This window comes from Crocodylus siamensis, chromosome 1, assembly GCF_052110815.1.
Source record: "Crocodylus siamensis isolate JL-2025a chromosome 1, ASM5211081v1, whole genome shotgun sequence".
Lineage (NCBI taxonomy): Eukaryota > Metazoa > Chordata > Crocodylia > Crocodylidae > Crocodylus > Crocodylus siamensis.
This window is the reverse complement of record NC_143395.1, coordinates 62,743,199-62,769,188: the sequence shown is the minus strand read 5'-3', so window position 1 is coordinate 62,769,188 and position 25,990 is coordinate 62,743,199.

Sequence of the window (25,990 nt, the reverse complement as noted above, 5' to 3'; positions counted from 1 at the left end):
ATTCCTTGAACACCATAAATCTCCATACTTGTTCAGCCCACTTTGCCAAACACTGAGTTAAAGAAACATATGATGCTTTTAAGGAAGAACAGGCCCTTATAATCAATGAGACCTTTGCCACTGACTAATATTGTTGGATCAAGGCAGTAATGTTTATATAATCAGTGATTATTCTGATTATTTTATTTTAAAAGTTCTGCATGTCTCAGCTATGTCCTGGGACAAACTGTTAGCACATCTTACCCCATGAATATCTTGGTTGTCTGCAGAATGACTGCATGTTGTCCTGGGATAATAGTTTTCCCTGGGACAAATGTGTTATCTGCTTGTGGCTTTAGACTGCCAACCAAATTCCAGATCCACTAAATGTTTCTAACAAAATGAGTGGCAGTGGAATAGGAAACAAGCCTGACATTTAAACTGTCATTGTTACAGTTCAGAGTTACCCAACGGAGATGAATGAGGCAGCTCAAGCTTCTCTGAAGATTGTTTCAGTCTATCTGTGGACTCAGTAAGAGAGAATTACACTGATTCACATTTGGGTATTTTTCTTTGAAATACTATGAACCAGACACTTTTTTATTTTATACTAAAGTTTAAATTCTGATGAACAGGAGTGGTGGAGCGGTGGCACATGAGTCAATACCTTGTCAATTTAACTACTTGAGGTTATATGCATACCCTTCTTAGGACTGGTAATTAATGTCAGTAAAATGTGCAGTGTATCATATTACTTCATGCCTTATGAACCATTACGTGGGTGAGTAAAATTTGTTAATTTATAAGTACCAGCACTATCTCTAGCAGTCTGGCATTTTTACCACATAATGACAACTTGTTTTTCTTTGAACATAGATAAAATTATATTAAAAGTGATGGGTGCTTACAATATTTGAGCAATGAAACTCAAAAAACTATGGATAATGCTGATACATGCATCACGGGTATGGGAATCAAGCATATGGGGAAGGAAAAGAAAAAGTCAAAGAAAAATAAAGCCTTAAAGTGGGAAGAATTTTGTAAGAAAATCTGTGACAAGTTGCTGGATATAAAAGGTGAAGGGAATACTTAGGAAAATGGGAGCTATTCAGAGGAGGATACAAAAGACAAAAAGAGAGGAAGATAAAAGATAACGCTGTTGAGCTGTTTGGTACCTTGTTCTATATTGCTGTTTACTATTCTAGTGAAATCATTAAACTGCTGAAGAGTTCAGTCGCTCTAATTAACCTCATGGGCAGGTAAGTGGTTTAAGAAACTTCTTGCCATTTTAAAATGCATTTTCCTGTAGCCACAGTATTTTATTCATACAAACATTCTCTAGACCTGGGTTGTGGAATAGCATTTCATACAAAAAAATTATCAATAGCATGTAACTGTAATACTCATCAAAAGCTTGTTTTCCTTTCCATTGTTGAGTGGCAGTAATATAAAAGCAATATATTCTGTTTGCCAACTGCCTTAGTAACAGAAACCCTGGAGTGAGCACCAAACTGTTTTACATCAATACCTACCCCATTTATCATCCATTTTATTCATGTTCTTATTGAATTTATTTTTCTCGGTCCACATGGGCTTGGTGAGCACGCAAATAATTTATCCATATCAACCCTTAAAAGTGGTGATTTTTCCATGTAACATTTCTAAATACAAAGGAACATACGGAGCCAAATCAGTTTTGTCTCTTAAAATGAATGTTAAATTTATAACAATAGTCTGCTGAATCTCTATCCTAGTGCGTAGCATTTTATCAACTTTAGGATTACCATTAAGCCAGAGCTCAGATATTCTTTTATATAATCCTTAGACTCTGGCAGGTTATCAAATAGCCAACAAAGGAATATTCCTACTAGATCTTTAACCAGAACAAGATTGATATTGCAGCATTCTTGAAAAAGAGTACTTCATTTGGAAGATAGCACTCCAATTATTTGTCACTGGGTGCATCTACATGTCAATTAATGAGCCATAATTATGATGCATTAAGTTTGATGCCTGTAATAACAGGTACTAACTTAATTGGCACAACTGCACCAACTGTGCAGTAGCGCTGTTGCATGTCTTTTATGTGATGCTAATGCACAGTAGACTAATCCTACTGCACATTAGCCTGGCTTTTGCTGTGACACACTAATGCACAGTAGAATTAATCTATTGCATTTCTAGCACCACATATAGATGTGACCACTGTCATCTCTTTCACCTTACAAGGCTTCAAAAGGACCTCAAACAGAAGGAGAACAATATGAATGCTTCAGTTTTACTAATCAGCCTGAGAGGGCCAGAACAAATGGATCCACTTTGCTTTTCTGTCTCTATTTTCTACCTCTCTGATATGACATGGAGGTGACAAATCAGTACTGCTATAGGAGGAAAAATACCACCACCCACCTTCCTAGTCCTGCTTGAGAAAGCTAAGCTTTTGTACAAAACATATGGGTTAACTTACTTAAGCAAGACAGAGGTGATGCAAGTGGGGGTGAGTGGGGCGGCCAGGGGCAGGGAGAGGGGTCTTTGATGAGCTAACCGGGATCTTACCTTATGCCTTTTGGTGGACAGATATCCTCCAGTCATCAAGATAGGGAAAAGTCTCTACATCTTGTTGGCTTTGCCACCAGTCATTAACAACAATAGCAAGTACCATTTCTTCTGGATTTGACTGAAGAAAACAGAGAATTCTTCTCTGAACAATGCTTTTAATCACCTCCAGTTTAGATTACTGCAATTCATTCTATGCTCTGAAGAACCTACACATGAAAATTCAGATCAATTAATCTCCAGCTCTATGTACCAAATAAGTAACACAAATGAGAGAACATAACCCAATCTTCCACATATTCCACTACCTCTTCTTATACTTATCGCATGGACAAAATTCAAAGTCCTGATCCAAATCTTTAAAAATCTCTCTCAGCATACACAGATCCATCAAACAGCTGTATTCATCAAGGACGCTGAGCTGAGTAAGGTCTAGAGTCAGGCTTTGGGGATATGATGTTCATGGCACAAGGGAACTGGCTAAGGAACTCAGAACTAAAGATGGTCAGGAAAACACCAGTACTTGATCATCTCCACATCATGTTAAATGAATGCTTTTAGCAACAAACACTGACTTGAGGATGACATAAAAGAATGAGGAGAGAATAGAAATAAAGAAGAGCAGGAAAATATGGTCATTATATCACATTTCAGTGATTCTCAAATTCACTATCTGGAACCAAAATATTGTTACAGTCATAAGCAGTTCACATAGATTTAGACCATTTTATTCTTTCTATATTTGTAATATCTGATTCCATAAGAGCCCAAGATGGTATATCTACAAGAATAATATGCTGAACTAATGTATTTTGTAAAGCATTTAACTGATACTGTACAATATATTAAGAACATTAAACAACATAAAATGTTAGGAATTAAATGGATTAAAAGAACAGGTCTCAAAATACAATTACATGCCATTTAACTGATGAGCCAATTTCAAACAAGTGTTTTTTCTAATGGTATCCCATGTGGATCAGTTAGTTTTAAGATTTTTATGCATGACCTTCAAGGATACAAAGTCATTAAGGTGGCAAATTACACAAAGATACGGAGGGCTGTAAATAAAAGTGCGAACATTTTGGTAGCTGATATAGACTGATCTGGTCTCTTGGTAAACTGGTAGAGTTGAGCAAGATGTATTTCATTATGGCCAAATGTAAGGTTATAATGCATCTATGATCAAGAAATTCTGGACAACAGGGGCACTTTTATATGTACTCTGGGGGTGGGGAGCACATGTAAAAGTGCCCTGAGAACTGCTTTAATTAAAGTGCTACAGTGTCTCATGTATCAGCATCCCCACACTTCAAAATGGCTGTGGGGGCACTTGAACTAAAACTCATTTGACAAACTTTAGTTCAAGAACCTCCACCACTATTTTAAAGTGTGGGAATGCTGATACACAAGACACAGGAGGCTGCTGGAGTGCAATAATTACCACGCTCCATAGACTCAATTAACCAAGCCTTCTCTGATGCATTGTAATTACAGAGCATTGGAGCAGCCTCCATGCTCATGTACAGGCACCCTAAGAGAGAGCTACATCTTGGGAAGTAGTGACTGAACAAGAGTTGGGGATTTTAGTGGATACCTTGATGAGCATGAATTATTACTAGACACAGAAGGCAAAAGGGCCAACACTACCTTTGGATATAAAAATAATATTAGGCAGGGACAGAGAGTTCAATACTTTCTGAATGTGGCACTGTGACCTCTACTCTCTAATCTAGTATTCTACAAGTCAAGGAGGATGTTTAAAAATAGGAGAGAATTCAAAGAAGAACTGTGCAAATGATTAAAGGTTTGGAAAATATGTCTTATGATGAAAGATACAGCAATCTCCATGTATTAATCTTTTCAAAGATTGGATTAAAGGATTATGATATCTGTTTATAGGCATCTATAAGGGGAATAGAAACTTGAAAACGGAAGGATTTCAAACTAGTAGGTAAGATCCAATGGCTAGCAGCTGAAGCTAGACAAAATTATACAAGCATTGATTAATTTTTTATAACACTGACAGCTAAACATTGAGAAAAGCTCACCAAGAGTTTCAGAAATGATCTAAATCTGGTCTGTGGGGAACTGGACCAAAAGATATCTAACTCTGGTCTGAGGGAGTGGATGCGGGTGGAGGGGAGGCAGCAGTGGACCAAAAAAATCTTATCTTCCTTTTAAACTTTGCAGCAAAAGAAAATCAATGTTTTTGGTCCACCGCCCAGACCAGAGTTAGATCTTCCTTTGGTCTTCTTTCGCTGGAGTGAAGACTTTTTTTGCTGGAAAGTTTAATACCAAGATGAGATGTTTTTCTAGATGGCATACTGTAGGTAAAATGAGAATAAATATATAGAAATCCCTTGCCTGGTGTTATGTAGAGAAGACTGGATTATATGAGGAGAATGGTCTCCAGCTCTGCAATCTATGGGCACATACAGGCATGATATTCAATTGCCTTAACCAAAATTAGATCTAGAGTTAGATTCTAAATGCCCAGTTGTGCAGCCATTCAGGGGGCTCAAGTCACCCCAAAAATGGCACTCCCAATCTTAGTTTTCCTCAGGAAGTGCACAAATTTAGATCAAGGTCAGATTGAGACGTAGCCCAAGGCCTGTGCTATCCCACCCCTCTGACCCTGAATAGGCTATTTTTAGTACCCCTGGCACATTCCCCTCCTAACTGGACAAGCTTCCCCTGTGAGGATTGATTGGGCTGTAGGTGGTCATGCAGTGCATTACTGTAATCAGATCAAGGAAGGAGCAGGGCAGAGGGCCAAGGAGAACACATACAAACAGTGTTGCTGCAACAAGTCCCATGTAAAGTAGGAGGGGTTTTATAGCCCTCCTCTCATGGGATCACAGAGCCTATAGGTTCACCCTGGTCACCTGACTCCTCATTAATATCTTTATGGGAGGAACCAGGTTGGGCTAGGTGCCTGGCTACTTATGTGGTGGCACTGAGGGCCCAACCTTCAGCTGCTAGCCTGGACACCCTGGGTTTGAATCCCCATAGTCTTAACACATGCTCACCCTCCTGGACCTGCCAGCTCCATCTTCTACCCCAAGTTACTTATATTGGGTTCTCCATGCAGCTCCCAAGAATAGTGAATGGAGGTATGTACTGCTTCCCTCTGTATTTAAGCAGCTTAAAGTAAACCACATGAACATATACCAGGTGTATAAGCTGTATGCACCCTATGAAATGTATAACAAGAAAGTGGTGATGTGGGACATCTTAATTTTAGGTTACCAATTTAACATATTAGAGGGGCTTGATTTTCAGGGGGAGAGGGAAGAATGCTTAGCACTTTCTAAAAAACTATGGCAGTCAAAATTACTAGTAATTTTAGGCCACTATTGTCAATGTCCCTATTCTCAGTTATCTAGTTAATATTTTCTATATGCACCGCATCATACAAAACCTCCACCAATGTCTGCATAAGGAAGGCCAGTTTCTCTTATGTAGCAGTTGTGCCCTCTCATTTGCTAACACACTAAAAAGTAGGAGCCGGGAGACTTAAACAATAGGGAACATAGAAACTGATCTTTTAGAATATGTATGTATGTGTATATAAATATAGATGTTTTAATACCTGATGAATAGAATCAAGATTCCCACTGTGCTGATAAAGAATTTATCCTTATTTATTTATTATGATAAAGCATTTATCTTTTTCAGAAGGATTTAACTTCTTTACTTTGCTTTATATTAAAAAAGTACACTAAAACAAAGTGTTTTAGGCAAAACGCTATATGGAATTATATTTCTTCTTATGTAGAGATGTTTGTTTAGTAATAAGCCTTTAGTCAACTGATTATGAAAGATGCCAGATAAACAGCACTAGAAACTGAGGTCTCTTCACAAAAAATATATAGCACAGGATGATTTCTGAAGTGTTTCATGTGAATATAGGCCTGGAAGGCACTCCCATGAGTCTAATTCCCTGTTATCACCAGCAATCACATTATATTATCCCATTCACAAATAGATCAAGGTCTGTCTTAAAACCTACTCTTCAGTAAAAGCCCCACTGATGTTTAGAAACCATCTAATTTACAGCTTAAATTTATTTATGGCCAATTTATACAGGCTGTTTTCCTCGCTCTTCTTTCCTGGTATCCTCCCTCTTACAATATGTTTATAGTCTCTGTTCTGCTAGGCTGAACAAACTAAGCCCTTTAAGACTCCTTGGGCACTTCTACATGTTCATTAATGCACCTTAGATGCTGTGCATTTAGAACTTCTTTAATAAAGTACCAACTAAATGTGGAGTACCCAGAGTTACTGCACAGTAGCACCGGTGCACGGTTATTTAGTGACACTTCTTGTGAATTAGCCTACTATCACTGCAAAGTAAGCTATTAGCATGGTTTTTGCCACGACACGCTGCTGTGTAGTGTTATTAGGTTAATGCGCAGTAAGCATCTCATGTAGGTGCTCCCCTTTTATAAGTTGGTTCTCCTATCCCCATCTCACCCTTGAATTCATCTCTCCTGAATATAGAGAGGTAGTGAGTCACATTAGTTTGAAGTTGGGCACAAGACAGGACAAGGTGGCATCTTTTAGAGACTTATTGGTTCTGAGGGGCATTAACTTTCATAGTCAACAGCCTAATTTGCCAGATGCTATCTGATAAAGTATGCTGTCACCTATAAAAGCCTATGCCTCTCTGAGCCAGTTAGTCTCAAAAGTTCCACTCTGCTGTGCCTTCTGCCTCTCTTGAATATGGGAGACCAGAAGTGAACACATTATTTTCAGTGAAGTCTTACCAGTGCCTTGTTCAATGGCATTCCTACTTCCTTCCTCTTACTGAAAATATCTTGGCTTGGACTTCCTAGGATCATGTTTGACTTTTTCACTGCCTTTCTATATTGGCTGTTCATAGTCACCCCATATTAGACTAAGGTATACAAGTTTTTCTCTTCTGTCTTTTCAAGTTGACTAGCACAAGCCACTTATCACATGATCTTTCACTTTACACTCAAAGGCAGAGATGTAACTGGCCAGTACTGCACCCTGGGGAGTCCCCTGCTTCCCACCCCACTGCCACAGTAGCTGGAGGTTTTCTGCTCCTGGGGGAGATGTCTCTTCTTTTTTTCATGCTGACACATTTGTCAAGTGGCCACAAAAACACCTGTTTTCAGTGGGGAAAAAAAGGAGGTGACATCACCCCACCAGCAGAAAATCTCCATTTAGAATAGGCCTTTATGAAGTGGCAAGTATTTGATTTGGATTCATATTCAGCCAATTCAGAGGAACATTGATTAGATTCAGTGATTTGAGTCATTGCCCCGATTCAATTTGTTCAAATCGGATTCAGAGATTCAGCCACTGAATCAGCCAATTCGGTGATTGGGCATAAAGTATAATGGGGAATCATTAAAACACCTATAACTTCGTAATTGTTTTGCAGATTTAGATGAAAAGATCTGAGGGCATGAAGCCTGCCAAGTTTCAAGGAGCTATGTGCAGGGGCTTCTGTGAAAGTGCCCCTCAAACTGTTGAAAGCAAAACTGGTGTTGTGTATGTATTAGGGAAGAGCAGGATGAAAACAGCAGGGATCGTAGCCCCTTCTGAGGGCATGAAGCCTGCTAGGTTTCAAGGAGATAGATGCATGGGCTTCTGTGAAAGTGCACCTCAAACTGTTGAAAGTAAAACTCATGTTGTGTGTGTTAACTGGGTTTTTGGTTGTAGCTGTGTTGGTCTAAGGAACAGGCAGGGAAGGTTCTTTGAGTATATGTGATGCCTTTTGTTAGGCCAACTGAATAGCTGGAGAAATATATCTTGGCAAGCTTTCAGGTTTAAAAACCCTTCCTCAGGCTGAGAAAGCATTTGAAGTTGGTGTGTGAGCTCTTCCTGGATGGAATGAATAGTAAATAAGCCAGAAGTTGGTACTCCTGGACACTCACAAAGGAGAAGGGCTGGCTATCCCGAGCAAGCTCTGGGTTACTTCGCTCACCTTGGAAACATGCCCCTCCTTTGTCCCTGGCTTTCCGCCACTGATCCAGGGTGGCCTGCCTCTGTTTCTTGGGGGTGTGGGCTTTGGAGCTAGAGGGGACTTCTTTTTGGGCACTGCTGCCAGGCTGAGGAGGAACAAGGGCAAGGGGGTGCTGCCTCCTGAGATGCAGCAGCATCACTGTGGTGGTGAAATGTTTCTCATCCTTGCCCCAGCTGATCTGCTTTCAGCAGTGCTGGCAGGTAGCATACCTGGGATCATCTGCCACCTCAAAATGATCCTACACTACACTACCCACCCGCTTCTGGTTTGCTGGTGGGGATTCCTGCTTTATCTCCCTCCTCAGCAGGCAGAGGCACAACAAGAGGAGCTGAGCCACCAGCCCCTACAACCTCCTCTGAGATGCCTTCCAGAGAAGGAGACCTGCCTCTAGGGGAACTTTGAGGGGTGTGGACCAGAAACTCAGATTCCCCCTCCTCCTTCAGAATTTCCTTGGCTATGGCACTCAGGTCCCCTGCTTCCAGATCTAGCTTCTCGTCTGGCACTGGAAGACTCACGGTGGCAATTGAAATTGGAGTGAAGAATGTCATGCTGCTGTGCTGGTTGTGGTTACTGGTGTTACAGGTGGTACTGCAGGTGCAGACACAGCTCCAACCTCCTTGCTGCCACTAGCAGCAGAAGACTCCTCACTGTCAGGAAAGAGGGTGTGTCTATGTTTGGGGAGGGGACCCACAGCTCTTCCTCTGCCCCCTCTCCCTCCCCTGCTAGAAGACCTGGCACCAGAAGACCTTTTCAGCATGCTTCATGATGTTTGGTGTGCTGCAAAATGTGTGTGTGTCTCTGTGTAATATATGTAATATATGTTGTGCTTTCCTGCACAATGATGACACGCAGTCAGGGAAAACAAATTTCTTTTGTGGGAGGAAACCCCCCCCTACTTTTCCTAGAATGCCCTTCATAGAAGCCTCGCTCAGTCACACACACACTCCTGAACCATGCACTGCTGATCTGTCCTCCCTGCTGCCTGCATTGGAGCCAGAGCTGCTGCAAGAAAGGTAAGGGAGGACAGGTGGGGAATGGGGAATGGGGGATGGGACAGTGAAGCACCCACCAGCTCCCTTCCAGTGTCCCTCCTACCCTTAAGCAGTGCCTGGGGTTTGTGCCCCACCTTAGGACTTCTTTCTTCTTACCTTCAAGTAACCAGGATTTTTATCTCTGTAGTCCCATGTCCCTGTCCTCACCAACAATCACCATCTCCTTTTTTTCTCTGCTCTCTCCCCCACTGAACACTGCTTTTCTGTTGTTCTCTCTTCTTCTCCTTCCTCCCCATCCTAACAATCAAAACTGTTCTATCTTCTTCACTCTGAAACCAAAAAGTGGCACTCCATAGTTTAGGCTAGTCCAACCTAGTCCTGAAGAGAGTAAATGTACTGCAACCTTGCAAAATAATCATAAAAATTTATTGGCAAAGACAATAGATATCTTAATTGTCTGGTAAGTTTTGTGACAATTTTGTAAGGAAACATTAGGAAGATTCACCACTCCTGAGTTTAGTTACTGAGCTGATGGCTGCATATGTATGTAAGATGAGAGCGGGAAGGCAGGAAAATGTATTTCCTGTGTAGCAGGCTTGCCTTTTGGAGCTTGGGTTGAGTCCCAGGCTTGAAATCTTGTTGTTTTGATTGGTGGAGCTCATCCCCCAATCAGGAGGCAGCCAGAGGAGTTCAGTCATGCCCCTTTCCTGAGAGGAGGGGGAGAAGAGTTTCCCCCCACCCCATGGACCTGATTGAAGACTGAAACACTCAGGTCCAGAAGATGTCAGGGGCAGAGCCCTGGAGCATATAAAAAGAGCTGCGTGCCCAACATGAGGGAAGCATGTCTGGGAGGGAGAGAAGAGAGAAGAATGTGGCTTAGAGGAGAACTGCTCAGCAGGGCAAAGCAGTAGCCTAGAAATGCCCCTGAAGACTTCCATCAGTGGGGAATGGCGGACAGCTCCAGCAGCTAGGCTCTTGGTGTGCAGCATGGCACACGGCATCCAGACCCTGGGAGCTGCGTGAAGCAGCTTGGGTCTGCAAGCTCTGGTGTGTGGCCAGAGATACAGTGCACAGGTCAATGCATGGAGTAGGACCTTTGGACGGCTTGGACGGCTCAGGTCCTTAACCCCCAAAACAAGGCTGGGAGCTTGGTGCAGGAGGTGCTGCACAGAGGGTCCGGGAGTGGACCAAAGCCTGGTGCTGCACAAGGTGGCCCAGGCCTCCGACCCCTAGCAAAAGGTTGAGTCTGGAGAGCCAGATGGTGATCAGGCTACTGAGCCAGCCAACAGGGCCAAGCCAGAGGCCCCAGAAGTGCCTCCATAGCAGAGCCCTGTTCCAGGGGACAGCGACCCCCTACCCGAAACCCACTGTAGGCAAGAGAGCAGCCTGGCGCAGAGGATGAGGACCACCCTCCAGGCCTGGGAGCCATGAGTTGCAGGGAAAAGAGGATTCCTACAGGGGAGGGGAGTTCCCCCCTCCCCCCCGGTTAATTAAGGGCTCCTAAAAGGGGAGGTCACACTGAGAGGGCTTCTCTAAAGTTATCAGCTTCTTTGTAGGGCTTGGGAAAAGCCCAAGGGCATTGAGGTATCCCCTTGGGACTGTTTATCTTTGAGGTTTATCTGTTTCAGATCAGATGCTTACTGGTGACTTACCTGTATGTAAATAAATTTGTATATAATTAAGTCCCCTGACTGTACCGGCCTGGTTCTATAGAGACGGAGGGAAACTGAGCGGTCTGCAGTTCCCACCCCACAGCACACCTGCCAGCTAACAATCCCCTTCAATTGGAGAAGGGGAGTATATACCCAAGTTACCTGGGCTACACCTACTTATGCTAAACCCTGTAGCTATGGGGAGTTTTTGCCAGTGTTCACTTCCAGTGCTTTGCTAGAAAGTGCCTCTATGAAGCATACCCTGCCCACTTGTTCCCACTCTCAGAAATGAAGCAATATGGCTGCCTTAAAGCAGCCTTGATTGCATGCCAGTAAGCAGGCCTGAGATAGAGAGCCTCAGAGCAGCTTTGTGCTTTCCCTCAGGGCCTTTCCAAGGTGGTAACATTGCCATATTTTGAGGAGTTGCTGTTCCTGGACCACAAAAAAAGCATGGGCCAGGTGTGCTTCCTGACGCTGCACAGAGGCAGTGTAGATGTACCTCAGATGACCTTTTACAATGACCATGGCTCAGACTGCGCTACCAGTCATTCCATATGCTCTCCAAAAGACTGTCCTGAATGCTAAACTGTTTAGTAGCTTCTGAAGAACAAAGGGAAAAGGCAATACACATTGGACCTTCCTATAAAAAGGAGTTACTGATGTTTAAGAAAGGTAGAGGTTGCTAGCAATAGGTAGATAGTGCTTGCAGAGGAGTGGGAAAACGGTTCCCTTTGGAGGCTGGAGTTCATCCAGTAAGGACTGGTTCACTTCCAGTCTCCTAAGAACTGAACACTGTGGGGTTCACTTAGCATTAGTCGTTGGCCCTTTTGATGCTGGAAAACACATTCTACTCAATTATTTTTAAATTGTGCTACCTCTCTGACCCTATCGTGTAACCTTTCATGCTGATAAAATGCAATACTTACTGTGTTGTTTTAGACTATTGGCCAAACTAATCTGTTCAGTACATTTTAAATTCAGTCTATTTGAGATGGAGACCAAACTTTATTTATAACAGTGTATACATCATAGTCTTTTGAGTTGGCAGTGAAAATTTACTCCCAAAGGTTAGCAGAAGGGTTATACGTTATATTAAGAACTTGAAAGAATTGAGTCAAGCATTAATGTTGAAATGATCTGCTTTTTTGGTTCTGGAATCTCAGAACTTTTGTACCAAAAAGCTAATTGGTGGTGGAAAATGGGTCACATTCACTCTGTGAACACAACAAAGGTTAAGTTTTACTCTGCTTTCAATAGAAAGCCTCTGTAAGAGAGTCAAGCTCATTATTTCAAATGAGACTTTATAATACAGTAACATTTAATGTGTCAACATGCAAAAGACACCAAACTTTGGGGCAAAGCATCCACGCCAGAAGATAGGCGGGTGATCCAGGCTGACCTGGACAAGCTCAGCAAATGGGCAGACGAGAACCTCATGGTGTTTAACACCGAAAAATGCAAGGTTCTCCACCTTGGGAGGAAAAACCTGCAGCACCCTTATAGGCTCGGCAGTGCTATGTTGGTTAGCAGTACAGAAGAAAAAGACTTGGGGGTCATCATTGACCACAAGATGAACATGAGCCTGCAATGCGATGCTGCGGCTAGTAAAGCGACCAAAATGCTGGCGTGCATCCATAGATGCTTCTCGAGCAAATCCCGGGACGTCATTCTCCCCTTGTACTCGGCCTTGGTGAGGCCGCAGCTGGAGTACTGCGTCCAAGTTTTGGGCTCCACAATTCAAAAAGGATGTGGAGAAGCTTGAGAGAGTCCAGAGGAGAGCCACGCGCATGATCAGAGGTCAGGAAAACAGATCTTACGATGACAGGCTGAGAGCCACGGGACTCTTTAGCCTGGAAAAGTGCAGGCTCAGGGGTGATCTGATGGCCACCTATAAGTTTATCAGGGGTGACCACCAGGATCTGGGGGAATGTTTGTTCACCAGAGCGCCCCAAGGGATGACGAGGTCGAACGGTCACAAACTCCTGCAAGACCGTTTCAGGCTGGACATAAGGAAGAATTTCTTTACTGTCCGAGCCCCCAAGGTCTGGAATAGTCTGCCAGCGGAGGTGGTTCAAGCAACTACATTGAACACCTTCAAGAGTAAATTGGATGCTTATCTTGCTGGGATCCTATGACCCCAGCTGACTTCCTGCTGTTTGGGCAGGGGGCTGGACTCGATGATCTCCCGAGGTCCCTTCCAGCCCTAATGTCTATGAAAGTATCAGTTGAGTCTTAGTTTTAGTACAATAGGCTGTGAACCATAAAAGCTGTAGCCCCGGAGCTTACATTGTCCAAAAGCAGTAAGCTTAGATATGACAATTTCATTGTAATGTTTGTTCAAGTAGGCTAGAAAACTTGTTCCTGGATTAAACAGATGTTCTAAGGGATGTTTCAGCTGTTTCCTTATACCTCATTCATTTCAATTCGCATACAATTGACTTTGCAGAATAATAATTCTTATAGGAAAATAGATTGCACATTTGTTGGTGTTGTTTTACTTGAGGGGGGAAAAAAGGAGTTTCAGAAATGTAAGAAAATAGTTTTTTTTTCAAAAATCCCTTAATAAAATGAATACACACTCCTGTATGTACTTATCCCTGTGTGATCTGTAGCTGAAAATGTTCATAGAATTTTAACAGAGTATCAGCAGCTGACTGCTGACAGGTCCCTGCCCAAAGGGATTTACAACCTAATCAGATTATGTTCTCATAGCAGCAGCCTCTGTGTCCTGGAGATTTAGAGGGGGAGCTCCTCTCTGGGAAAATGGTGTGCAAAGGGAATAACCTGCATGCTGCCTTCATCATCTAACAAATAGAGTTAGCCTTTTCCAGGAGTAGTATTATAACTTCATGACTGGTCTAGTCATAGGACATAGATTCCTATGCTCAGAGACCAGTCCCAGGGAGACCAAGTTTTTTAGCTAGAAAAACCCAGGCAAGCAAAAAAAAAAAAAATTTGGCTCTTACAGTATAAAGTACTGTGAAGAACAGTATAGGCAGCCCTCACCATTTGCACCATTTGCTTTCTGATATCCCCCACGAATGGCAAAATCTGAGAAAAAGGCACTGCGTTCATGAACACAGTATGTGTTCATGAATGCAATGCTCCCGGTGGCTGGGGGGGGAGAGAGGCACGGCTCTGGCAGTAGTGGCTGCAGGAGCCTGATGGCAGCAGTGGGAGCCCAGTGGCAGCAAGTGTGGAGCTCCTGAGGAGCTCCTTTAAGTGTATAAGGTGCATTTAAAATGCGGGTTTGGCATTAATGAATATTTGAAACCGTGAATGCTGAACCCACAAATAACTAGGGTTTCCTGTACTATAGCACTATGCAGCATGGTTGCAAAGATACCAGAACTGGCTCCAAATGTTTACACAATATAGAGTACTGTCACATGCAGATGCTAGCCTGAATCCTGAGCCATACCGGCATTGTGTGTGGCTAAGGCTAACTAGCCCTGACTCTCACTATAGTGCTGATATGGCTGTACTGCTTCTGGTTCTAGAGTTGGCTTTGCATGGTGAAGATTTAGCCTAAACACTAGATTTTAATAATTGGGAAATGCTGTTCCCTCTAAAGAGGAGAAAAGGATCAGTCTTAGGGAAGGTGAGTGTGAAATGCTTGCTATTCAGTGCACAGGCAGGATAGAAGATAAAACCATTAAAAATCTAGCTCTCCTATCTGAGCACGATTGTTGTCTTTCTTTTATTTGGGGTACGGGGTTAGGTAAAAAATAATAACTGATGAATACTGTTGCTCCATTATCTAATCAGTGGTTCAAGAGTTTACAATCTAGTGATTGCAAAGAGAAGAGTAGCAATAATTGGAGGGGGGAAGGAAAGACAGGACATGAAATAAGACCTACATGAGCTTCTCACATGACATGGCTATTATTTTTTAGTTGTAGGTAGGAAAGTATTGTAATCTTGCTGGCTCGCCATGAAAAAAATATCATTCCTCAGATTTTGAAGTTCTTACAGCAGGCTGTACTGAGGAGAGAGAGGTAGTGGTAATGACTTCAACATCATTTTGTGCTGACCCCTTCATATATTTTTTTTACCTACTGACAGTTTTCTGGTTCCACTCTACTAGCTCTCCACTTCTTTTTCCTTCTGTTTAGTATCTACCATTGTCTCTTCTCCTAGAGTAACACTTCAATGTGGGGAAGCCTGGACTTCCCCCATTTGTATAAATGTGCCTACAACTATACTGTATAATCTGCAATAGTGTTTGTTTTTGTCAGTAACAGATTTTGGATGTGCAACATTCTCAGCAAATATTGCAGTTTGCCCAATATATGTTTTTAGCTGCTTCTTAAGGCGGCTGGGAAAAGCTGCATGAAAGATGGGAAAGACAAGGTACATTGATGCAAAATACAAGCAAATATACCAGAACGTCTCCAATCTCCAGTGTAAATTAGGGGAACAGGTTAGATTCAGGCCTCCCACTGGGCTAAATGTCAGGCCTGGAAGGTATAGGTTACCTCACATCCATCTTCAGGTCTGTGTTTTCACAAGAGAAGTTTCTAATGGCTACCTCACTGTAACATGTATATTCTTTACTCCAGTAACTAGTTTCATTACTCTAAAATCTCCAACAGAGGTGTTGACAGGCGTTGGGGGCAAATGAGGGATGCTTGGTATGCTTTCATCATAGACTTTTACCCTCACCTGGCTCTCCCTGTTCTGTGCCTTATGGTGGAGTGCTTCATCTATATGTCAGTCCTCTGGGCAGCTCAGCTTTAGCCAATTGCCAAAAGAATTCCAACACACACAAAAATCTCTCAAACACTGTTCTACCCCACAGTTTCTCAGCTAAGGACTTCTCCTTGGTTCAGCTTAAATAGCTGCCTACACCATGGCTTGATTTTCTAGTCCCTCTTGCTTTAATTCCCCTCAGGCTCTTTATTCTTCTTGTGGTAGAGCAACCTGAAAAGTTAATTCCTTAAGTCTTGCCCTCCTTTCTCAGAGCCCAAACCTTGAGCTCACTCTCCTAAATGAGCTACTACTTATTCATCTTTTCAACCCCCATTTTAAAGAAAAGCTTAATTTCTTTGAAGTTGTGCCCAATAATTTAATTATCTGACCAAGTGTAGCAGCAAGGACTAACTGAACTCTTTGGCTCCCATTAACCCTTTCTCTGCCAGTGTGGGTTTGTAGATCTTGGTATAGTGTCCTATTCCTTTAACCAATCCTGAAACATCCTATGCTGTTTATAGGTTAGGTGCAAACATTCAATCTGGTCATTGCACCAGACAGCAAAGCTAACCTATTTAACAATTTCTTTCCTTCCATTTATCTGAGCAGGGACTGGGGGACCCCCACAGGACCCAGGGAAGGTGCACCCAGGCCTAGGGTTAGTGAGGATCTAGTCAGGGAACTTCTGGAGGGACTAGACATGTTTAAATCAGCAGGTCCTGACGATCTCCACCCCAGAGTGCTGAGGGAATTAGCAGCATTGTGGGACCCCTGGCATGGCTTTATGAGCACTCATGGTGCTCTGGTGTGGTGCCAAAGGACTGGAAAAGGGCCAATGTGGTTCCCATTTTCAAAAAGGGGAGGAAGGAGGACCCAGGAAACTATAGGCCAGTCAGTCTTACCTCAATCCTGGGAAAGCTTTTTGGGAGAATTATCCTGGCGCATGTCTGTGAGGGGCCAGCAGGGGAGATTATGCTCAGGGGCAACAAACACAGTTCATTAGAGGCAGGTCCTGTCAGACCAACCTGGTGGCCTTCTATGACCAGGTCACCAAATCCTTAGCTGCAGGGGTAGCAGTGGACATAGTCTTTCTAGACTTCAGGAAGGCCTTTGACACTGTCTCTCACCCCGTTCTCATTAAAAAACTAGAGGACTGTGACATCGACACCTACACAGTCAAATGGGTCGCTAACTGGCTGGAGGGCTGCACCCAGAGAGTGGTGGTAGACGGGTCTTATTCGATCTGGAAGGACGTGGGCAGTGGGGTCCCCCAGGGCTCGGTCCTCGGGCCTGCACTGTTCAACATCTTCATCAGCGACTTGGACAAGGGGGTAAAAAGCACCCTGTTCAAATTCACAGACAACAGTAAGATGTGGGGAGAAGTGGGCACGCTAAAAGGGAGGAAAAGCTGCAATCAGACCTAGACAGGTTACAGGGGTGGGGGGATGAGAACAGGATGGGATTCAACATGGACAAGTACAAGGTGATGCACTTGGGGAGGAAGAATCAGCAGCATGCCTACAGGCTGGGTGACTCCCCTCTCGTCAGTGCAGAGGCGGAAAAGGATCTTGGAGTCATCATTGATGCCAAAAAGAACATGGGCTGACAGTGTGGAGATGTGGTCAGGAAGGCCAACCGTACCCTGTCATGCATCCACAGATGCATCTCAAGCAGGTCCAAGGAGGTGATCCTTCCCCTCTATGTGACACTGGTCAGGCGGCCGCCGCACTTCAAGAAGGATGCGGATAGCATGGAGAGGGTCCAGAGGAGGGCCACCTGCATGATCAGGGTTCAGCAGGGCAGGCCCTATGAGGAGAGGCTAAGGGACCTGAACCTGTTCAGCCTCCACAAGAGAAGGTCGAGGGGGGATCTAGTGGCCTGTTACAAATTACTCAGGGGGGACCAGCAGACACTGGGGGAGTCCCTGTTCCCTCAAGCGCTACCAGGAGAGACAAGAAATAATGGTCACAAGGTGGCAGAGGGTAGATTCAGGCTAGACATTAGGAGGCGCTACTTCACTGTCAGGGCAGCTAGGATCTGAAACCAACTTCCAAGCGAGGTGGTGCTGGCTCCTACCCTGGGGTCTTTAAGAGGAGGTTAGATGAACACCTTGCCAGGGTCATTTGACCCCAGTACTCTTTCCCGCCATGGCAGGGGGTCGAATTCGATGATCTGCTCAGGTCCCTTCCAAGCCTACCAACTATGAAACTATGAATCCAGAAAACCAGAGGCAGAATTGATCTAAGTTAGGTGGTTTTCTGTAAGCAGCATAGTTTAGCTCAGTAGCGAACAGAAGACACATAAAAATGTACTGTCTGTACCTAGTCATAAAGCCTGATTCACCTGCCAGAGCTCAGTGGACTTGCAAATCAGTACCCACCAACCACTCCTCACACCAAAATGATACCCACTGCATTCCGGTCAGATTACTTCCCAAAACGATTTTATTTTCTCATCTTCCTAGTCAGTCTAATATAGAGGTGAGGACTAATGAGCCCTGTTGTAGCTGCTGTGCTTATAAATTAATGATGCAGGCAGGAACAAATTTAAAAGGGTTGATGATGGCTTATAGCTGACACAGATGTACATTTTTTGGCCAGTGATATGACAGACACTTGAACATTTACTACTTTCCTTAAATGTAGCCCATAAAAGTATTTACCACCTAACTCAAGGGTTGTCAACTATGGGTACATGTACCCCCAGGGGTACTTAGAAAGTTTGTAGGGGGTACATGTGGGTGGGCAAGTGATTGGGTGGGTAGGGATGGAGCATGCCCCAGGAAGCGGTGTTAGCATCTCTCACAACATGTTTGCCTCTTACCTAAGGGAGGGGGAAGTATGTGCCAAGTGCCGCTGGCCCCACATAGCACACTGCAGCACCTACCCACCCTCCACTCCAGCTTGCCCTCCAGATTGGCCACTACCTCTTACAACAGAGCTGTGAGAGTCTGAATGGTGGGGAGGGGTGGGAGGGCAGTGGGTTTTGTGCCTGATTGGCTGGGCATGAGGCCCATCAGCAGCCCAGCAGCAGCAGTGGTGGCCACCACATGCGAGTCCCCCACTGTTCAGGTTCCCCTCCTGGGCCCCTACTGTTCAGGTTCCCCTCCCCGCTACATGAACCTGTGGGAGGATGGGGGGGGGCCCATAAGAGGGTGGGGGGGGCACATGCCCTTGGCTTAGCACATGGGGCAGGGCAGCCTGCAGCTGTGGGCTGGGGCAGTGCAGGGCTGTTCCTGGCTGGGGTGCTGGGCCAGGCTATGCTGGGAAGGGGTTGGAGGGGCTAAGGTGAATTTTGGGGTGGGTGCAACCCCTCCTGTAGCCCCATTCCCAGTGCCACTGCTGTGCACCCCAGGTGGACCCTAGTGCAGCCCTAGCCACAGTCCACAGACTCAGCCCACCCCACCCTCTGTGCAGATCCGGCTGACACATGACCCCATGCCCTCCCAGGGGTGCGCACAGTGGCAGGAGCCAGTGCCACCCCATGCAGCTCAGTCCCATGCCCTGCCCCAGCCCCAGCCCTATGCCTTCTCTCACCTCATCACTCCCTTCCCCATTTTCTTTATGATTGGGCTTTGGGGGAGCAGTTTGAAAAAATCATTCACCCCTGCCCCACTCTCTCCTGCACTGTGGGGATTGTCTCATGACCTGGCCTAGCCAGGGCCCCATTCACTGAATGGGAAGCCAGCTAGGCCAGGTCATGGGACAACTAAAGCCTGGTGCCTCATCCAGGAGTGTGGGGGGGAACAGGGGCTCCCACTGCTGCGTGTACCATGGGGGCACAAGCCCCTCCCCTTGGATTCCTCCACCCCCTGTGCCCCTGGACAAGCTGCTGGGCTCCAGTTGTTCCATGACCCGGCCTGGCTGGGGCCCCACTCACAGTGGGACAACTGGAGGGACAATTGGAGCCTAGTGGCTCATCCAGAAGTGTGTTGGGGAGGGAAAATGCCCCTCCCCTTAGATTCCCACTCCCTATGCCCCTGAACAAGCCACTGGGCTCCAACTGCCCCAGAACCCAGCCTGGCCGGGGCCCCCTTCATGGTGAAGGATGGAGCACTGGTCCACACATGCCTCCGAGTGAGACACCACTAGGCAGCATCTACCAGCTCCTTGGATTCCTTTGAGGACCAGTGGGTTTGGCCTAGAGGCTCTGCTCAGTGTCCCCCTCAGGAGCACTCATTTTCATATTTTGACCCCTTGGCTCACACGACACTCCTGTCCAGTTTTTTTGCCTCTGTTGCCCCTAAAATTTTGTTGTTTCATTCATCCATTAGCCTCAATACAGTAGGGGCTACTACTTAGTCAGGTGGGCCTTAGGGTCCACAATAATAGATTTCATAGACATTAGAGCTGGAAGGGACTTCGGAAGATCATCAAGTCCAGCCCCCTGCCCCAGGGGAGGAAGTCAGCTAGGGTCAAAGGATCCCAGTAAGGTAAGTATACAAACATTTCCTAAAAGAGTTCAGAGTAGGTACTTGCACCACCTCTGGAGGGAGTCTATACCAAGCTTTGGGTGCTTGGACAGTAAAGAAGTTTTTCCTTATGTCCAGCCTGAAAGTCTTGGAGGAGTTTATGACCATTAGATCTTGTCATCCCTTGGGGTGCTCTGGTGAACAGGCTTTCCCCCAGATCCTGATGTACACCCCTTATATACTTATAGGCTGCTACCAGGTCACCCCTGAGCCTGCACTTTTCCAGGATGAAGAGTCCTATGGCTCTCAGCCTCTGTTCATAAGGCTTGCTCTCTTGGTCTCTGATCATATGCATGGCTCTCCTCTGGACTCTGTCAAGCTTCTCCACATCCTTCTTGAATGAGACAAATGGACAGTGCAGGAGGGAGTGGGGCAGGGTTGAATGATTCATCCCTGCCCCACTCCCTTCTGCACTGTTGGGGCCTTAATACCCAGCTCCAGCCCCACTCCCCCCTCACTATTGTGGGCGGGGGTGGCAGATTGCCTCTGTGGTGAGGAAGGGAGTGGAGCAGGAGCAGGGGCTGGGGTGAGTGGGGCCCCAACTGGGCCCCACTCACCCCAGCCCCTGCTTCTGCCTATGCCCCACCCCCTCCTCCTCAGGGGCCTTAATCTGCCCCCCTGCCACACAGATTTACCTTCTGGAGGGGTGTGCACCCACATGCATACTTAGCCCCCACAAATATTTTTTTCTCTCGTTGCCTATGCAGTGCCTGCCCCTAACCCTGCCCCTGCCCTAGTTACAGCCCCACTCCCTCCCTTACCATGGGGGTCTCAATTTGCACCCCACCAAAAAAAACAAGAAAAAAAAATAGAGGGGCATGTGAACTGAAATTTTGAGACTGAAGGGGTATAATTGTTAAAAAAGGTTTAAAATCCCTGACCTAACTCAATCCCTAGATATACTAGGTGTGCCTAGGGCCATTTGATGGACACAACAGAATTCCCTTGTGGCCACTTTTTTGAATCTTCTAAAAATGAGGACTCATAAATTGGTCACTGTTAAATAATCAGGAGGTCCCTCAATTCTTTGTCATCTTGCCTCTTTTTATGGGGAATGGCACCTTGGAAGTCCTTGGCTGATTTTGGGGGGGGGGGAGGGGGGGGAGAGTTGCTACAACACTCTGGATATTAATTTTGTACCTATTTAAAATTCCTTTCAAAATATGATTCCCATTTTGGCTAGTCTAGGTAGTCTCCAGAAGCAATTTGACCTCCTGTACTCCAACTGTGGGACAGGCTTCTACCATGCTGAAACGCTACCAGGAATGAATGTAGGGCTGGTGCTCTGGTGACTGCTCTTTCTTTTCTGAATGCAAACTTGTTCTTTGTCCTGTAGCCATGTGGGTTCTCTGAAGTCCACCATGTCCAGAAAACAAAGTGATGATACCTACAAGTAGAAGACACTCTCATCAGATTTAAAATTAAAATGGACTTTTTAAAAACTGCTACTCAAAGCTGTGGGATTAGGAAACCAATCTCAGCATACTACCACATTGTGGGGTGAGCTGGAATTATCATCCCAAACTGAAAGCCTTGACTTGGGTGATCTTGTAGGATTGCTGGGTGTCACACATCGCAAATAGAAATTCCCAATGTAATACAAGCACCCTAGTTAGTAAAGCAAGGCTTGCAAATTATTTCTTGATACCTACGTAACAAGCATTAAAGGGCGTGTTCCTTGAAGCGAAGTGCTCCGTGCCGGACACAGTGTGGCTTGCAGCAGCGGAGGTTTGTCCCTTGCAGGGCACCATAGGGAACAGTGAAGTTTGTCCCTCTAAGGACGCCAGACTAAGGGCAAATGAAAACCTGCCCCAGTGGACACATCTTAGAAGAGGGAAATCCTAGTAAGAGGTTGGCAAACAAAAGCAATCCATCAGCCAGTGAGCCCACGACAAATCCCAGTCTCTTGGTTGGGTGGGGAGGGGGATCCTTTAAGAAAGAAAGCGTGTGCATGGGGCCAGAGGGGAGAGGGAGCCATGCAGTGGTGGATCCACCCCTTGGGGCAGCAGAAGCTTTCGAGGGGACCTCTGCAGGGCCTGGAAGTGTGCAGCCCTAAAGGACCAAGCTGGGGCAGGCTGATCCCTGCAGGCACCCATCCACCAGGAACCCATGAGTCTTGAGGGGAGTTAGAGGGAAGGCGAGACTGGAGGGATATAGTCTGGGTTGCTTTTGGCATCTGTGAGAGGTTGGGTTGGCCTGAGGGGAAGCAGGTATTGGGTGTCATTCAGGAAAGCTGTGTGATAGAGGAAATCCTATGAGGGGGAGTGGAGGGCTATAGAAGACCAAGAAGGGTTGGGAAGTGCAGTGGGTTTTTTGTGTTTGCTTTCGAGTTAAGGTGTGTACCGGTGTGGGACAGCACTGTTTCAGGGTATCGGAAGTCAGAGTCAGCTACTAGACGAGCCAGAAGGCAGGGCGTCTTCTACTAGCTGCTGCCTGCAAACTCAGCTGAAGACTGGGTTGTGTCTGCTAAGCCCAGCAGACTCCAAGCTGCACCCCCCTGCCCCACCCCTGCTGGAGAGATTGCAAAAGGCATTTTATTGTCACCCTGAGCATCGTGGTATTAAGTCATCCATGTATTTGAAGTGCTGTGTTACCAATGTGAAGTATAGTATGTAGTAGTCCAATTAGCAAATGTGTGAATGTTGGGTTGTTTATTGTTAACCAGTATGTTTAGCTTAGTTATGCATTTTCCTTTTCGTATCATTTATAAATTCAAGTGCTTATAATTTATATATTATAGGCATACTATATATATATATATATATGTGTGGGAGTGTGTGTGTGTGTGTTAAAGTTTGTATACATATTGGTTTGAATCGTGTCTTGCACTGGAGGAGGGGAACCCTGGGTACTTTGCTGCTCAACTGCTACCATTCCTTTGGTGGACTGGGAGAAAGACCGAGGCTATTGGCACTCCAAGGATCCGAATGGCAGTAGGCCGACCCTAGCACAGGGGACCAGGGTTACACCTATACATGACTTTACTTCTGCCAGGATCTTTTTACAAATTAAGCTGATGTAAATTGCAAAAGGTGAAGGCCAATTATCTATTTATTCCACGGGAACGTTGTTTGGCTTCCTTCAGTTTTCTTACCCAGCTCCCCTTTAAATAGTGGAAAAAGGTCTTCAGATTTCCCTCCCTCAACCCAGTTTTCCACATCCATTTTTGGAAGGTCCTTGGTTACCCAGAGTAGCTCCTGTCCCATATAAGACTTGGTCTGATGGGTTAACAGAAAAGGCAGGATGCCTGCTACTGTCCTTCTGTTGAAATGCTGTGGAAACCACAGCACTGCCAAACTTCTATCAGAAGCAAAATAGGACAGGTGCAAATGCTAATACTGATGGAGATTAATGAAGGAGCCAAACACAGTCAGCCAGACTGTCACTTTCCAAAGGAAATATCATGGAATCCAGCACATTTCCTGAGCAGTCCTTACTGGCAGTATTGCTCAGTGATTTGGTGCTACGAAAAAGAGGGATAAACTCTGTGCCCTTGAAACCAACTCCCATCTCAAGCTGGCTGTGGGCCTAGCTACTCCCTGCTTCGAACTGTTAATTAGATTGAGGCTCCAACTTGAGACCAATGGAGAGTAGTTAGGGGAAGATGATAAACTTGGACACTTAGCCTATTCACTGGCACCACTGAACACTAGAGTCATTTTTGGTACATTCATCAGCATCCACCAGTTTGGCCCAGCTTCAAGTCCTGGTGCTAGTGGCCCTCAGAGCTGAAAGCTGCCTCCTTCCAGATCAGTGCTAGGTTTCCCTAGAAAGTTAGAGGCAGCCCTAGTCATACCAGTACTAGTTGCAGTGAACCATAAACCCCTGGGACAGATTACAATTACTACTTGCATGATTAGTGTGTTGATACTGTCATATTTTACATGACTCTGCAGATATACAGAAGGTTCAGGAGATGCACATAAGAGTCTTCATGAGAAATAAGTGCTTGGAAAATGCCACCAACACCCAGCTCTGACACCTAGTTTAGGCTTCATGAATCCCCTGATTATAAACTGGAAAGGGTAAACCCTTCTAAAGCTGGTGATAGAACTGCTTCCTTTATAAAAACTCATCAGCTGGAGCAGCAGCCTTGGAAATCTTTGTTCACTTCCAGGCACCAGGTTCCAGCTGGCTGGTGCAGGTCTTCCTTCTCCTCCAGGCTGCCTGCATTCTCCTCCATGTTTCTTCTGGAGCTTCTCTGTGCTCTGAAGGCAAGGCCTTACTTTTTGCCTAAGTTGCTGTTGTGTTTACTGCAGTTTGCAGCCATGGTGACAGCAGAAATAGTATGTTTGGTACCCTGCTGATTTTGGATTGGAGGCACACCATCAGCTAGCAAATTATTTTTAAACAATGTGAAAAAAGTATGTTCACATTTACACCTATGACCTGTTGTGATCACCAGGTTCAATAAATCCAGGCATATAAAGAATGAGAAAAATTAACAAGTTTTATTGTAGAGCAATAGGTGAGTCTCTGCATGCCTTCAGCTGTTCTTTCTAACTAGCTAGTTGGTAAGTGGGAGTGGGTCTGTCAATTAACAACCAACTCTTTTAAATTCAGGAGCATCTCTAAATTATAACTATCACTACAACACCAGCTTTCATACATGGGCCAATGTTTTACACCTAATTGTGAAGTTCCAGGAATATAGACATAACAGAAATGCGGGAACCGGTGCATGCTAAACTGGTGAGAGTGCTTTTGATAAGTACTGGTCCATGTAGCACCACAAGAGATATCCCTAAAACCATTGAAAACCCCCTTCAATGTATATATTGTGATAGGAACACCTCTTTCAGAACGTCAAGAAGCAGAGGATTTATTTATTTGAGTAAAGATGGTCAGGCCTTTAAGATTCACATATTTGATAATACAGTTTTCATTGCACACAAATCAACATTAGATACATGGACTGTGAAGATGCTACACTGTAACATAATGCTCATTCTTAAATAGTACTGAAAAGTGGTAGTAAAAGAAAAAAAACAGTCTTGGAAGTCTTATAGCAAAAGGTTTGTATGATTTCTGTGGCAGGAGCTGAGCCGTCTAAATGAAATGCTGGCAGGCTCTCTCTATTTGCAAATGAAGACAAATACACTCTAATTGCTCCTTTAAAAGGCCAGAAGCATCAGTGAAAGTAAGGATTAGCAGAAGCCAATTAGCTAGAACAGGTGTATACTAGATATCTTTGAACCAGAGAACACAACAAGGTTCTTCAGAACAAATGGCAAATTAACTTCTAATGGCATGATGTCAGAAAAATTCAGCCTACAGAATGCCCTAGAAACCACAACATTGTCAAGCCTTTATCAGCAGCAAAATAGGGGAAGGTGTTAATATAAAGACTGATGGAGGTTAATGAAGGAGCCAAAGGCAATGGGCCAAACCTCATTTCCCACAGGAACCTCATGGAATTCAGGGCATTTCTTGAGCAATGCTTGCTGGCAGTATTGCCAGAGAGTCCCAGCTGGAGCTGAATGTTTCCCTGCCCTGAGAATGGTAACAGTAATGGCCTTCCACAGGGACAGATGCCCATCTGGCATAGTATCTATGGCTTTGAACAGATAATGAGCATGAGTTAGGCATTCGGAAATGTATTTCCTTTCCAGAAATACAAAAAATAGAATTGGCACTTTTTTACTTG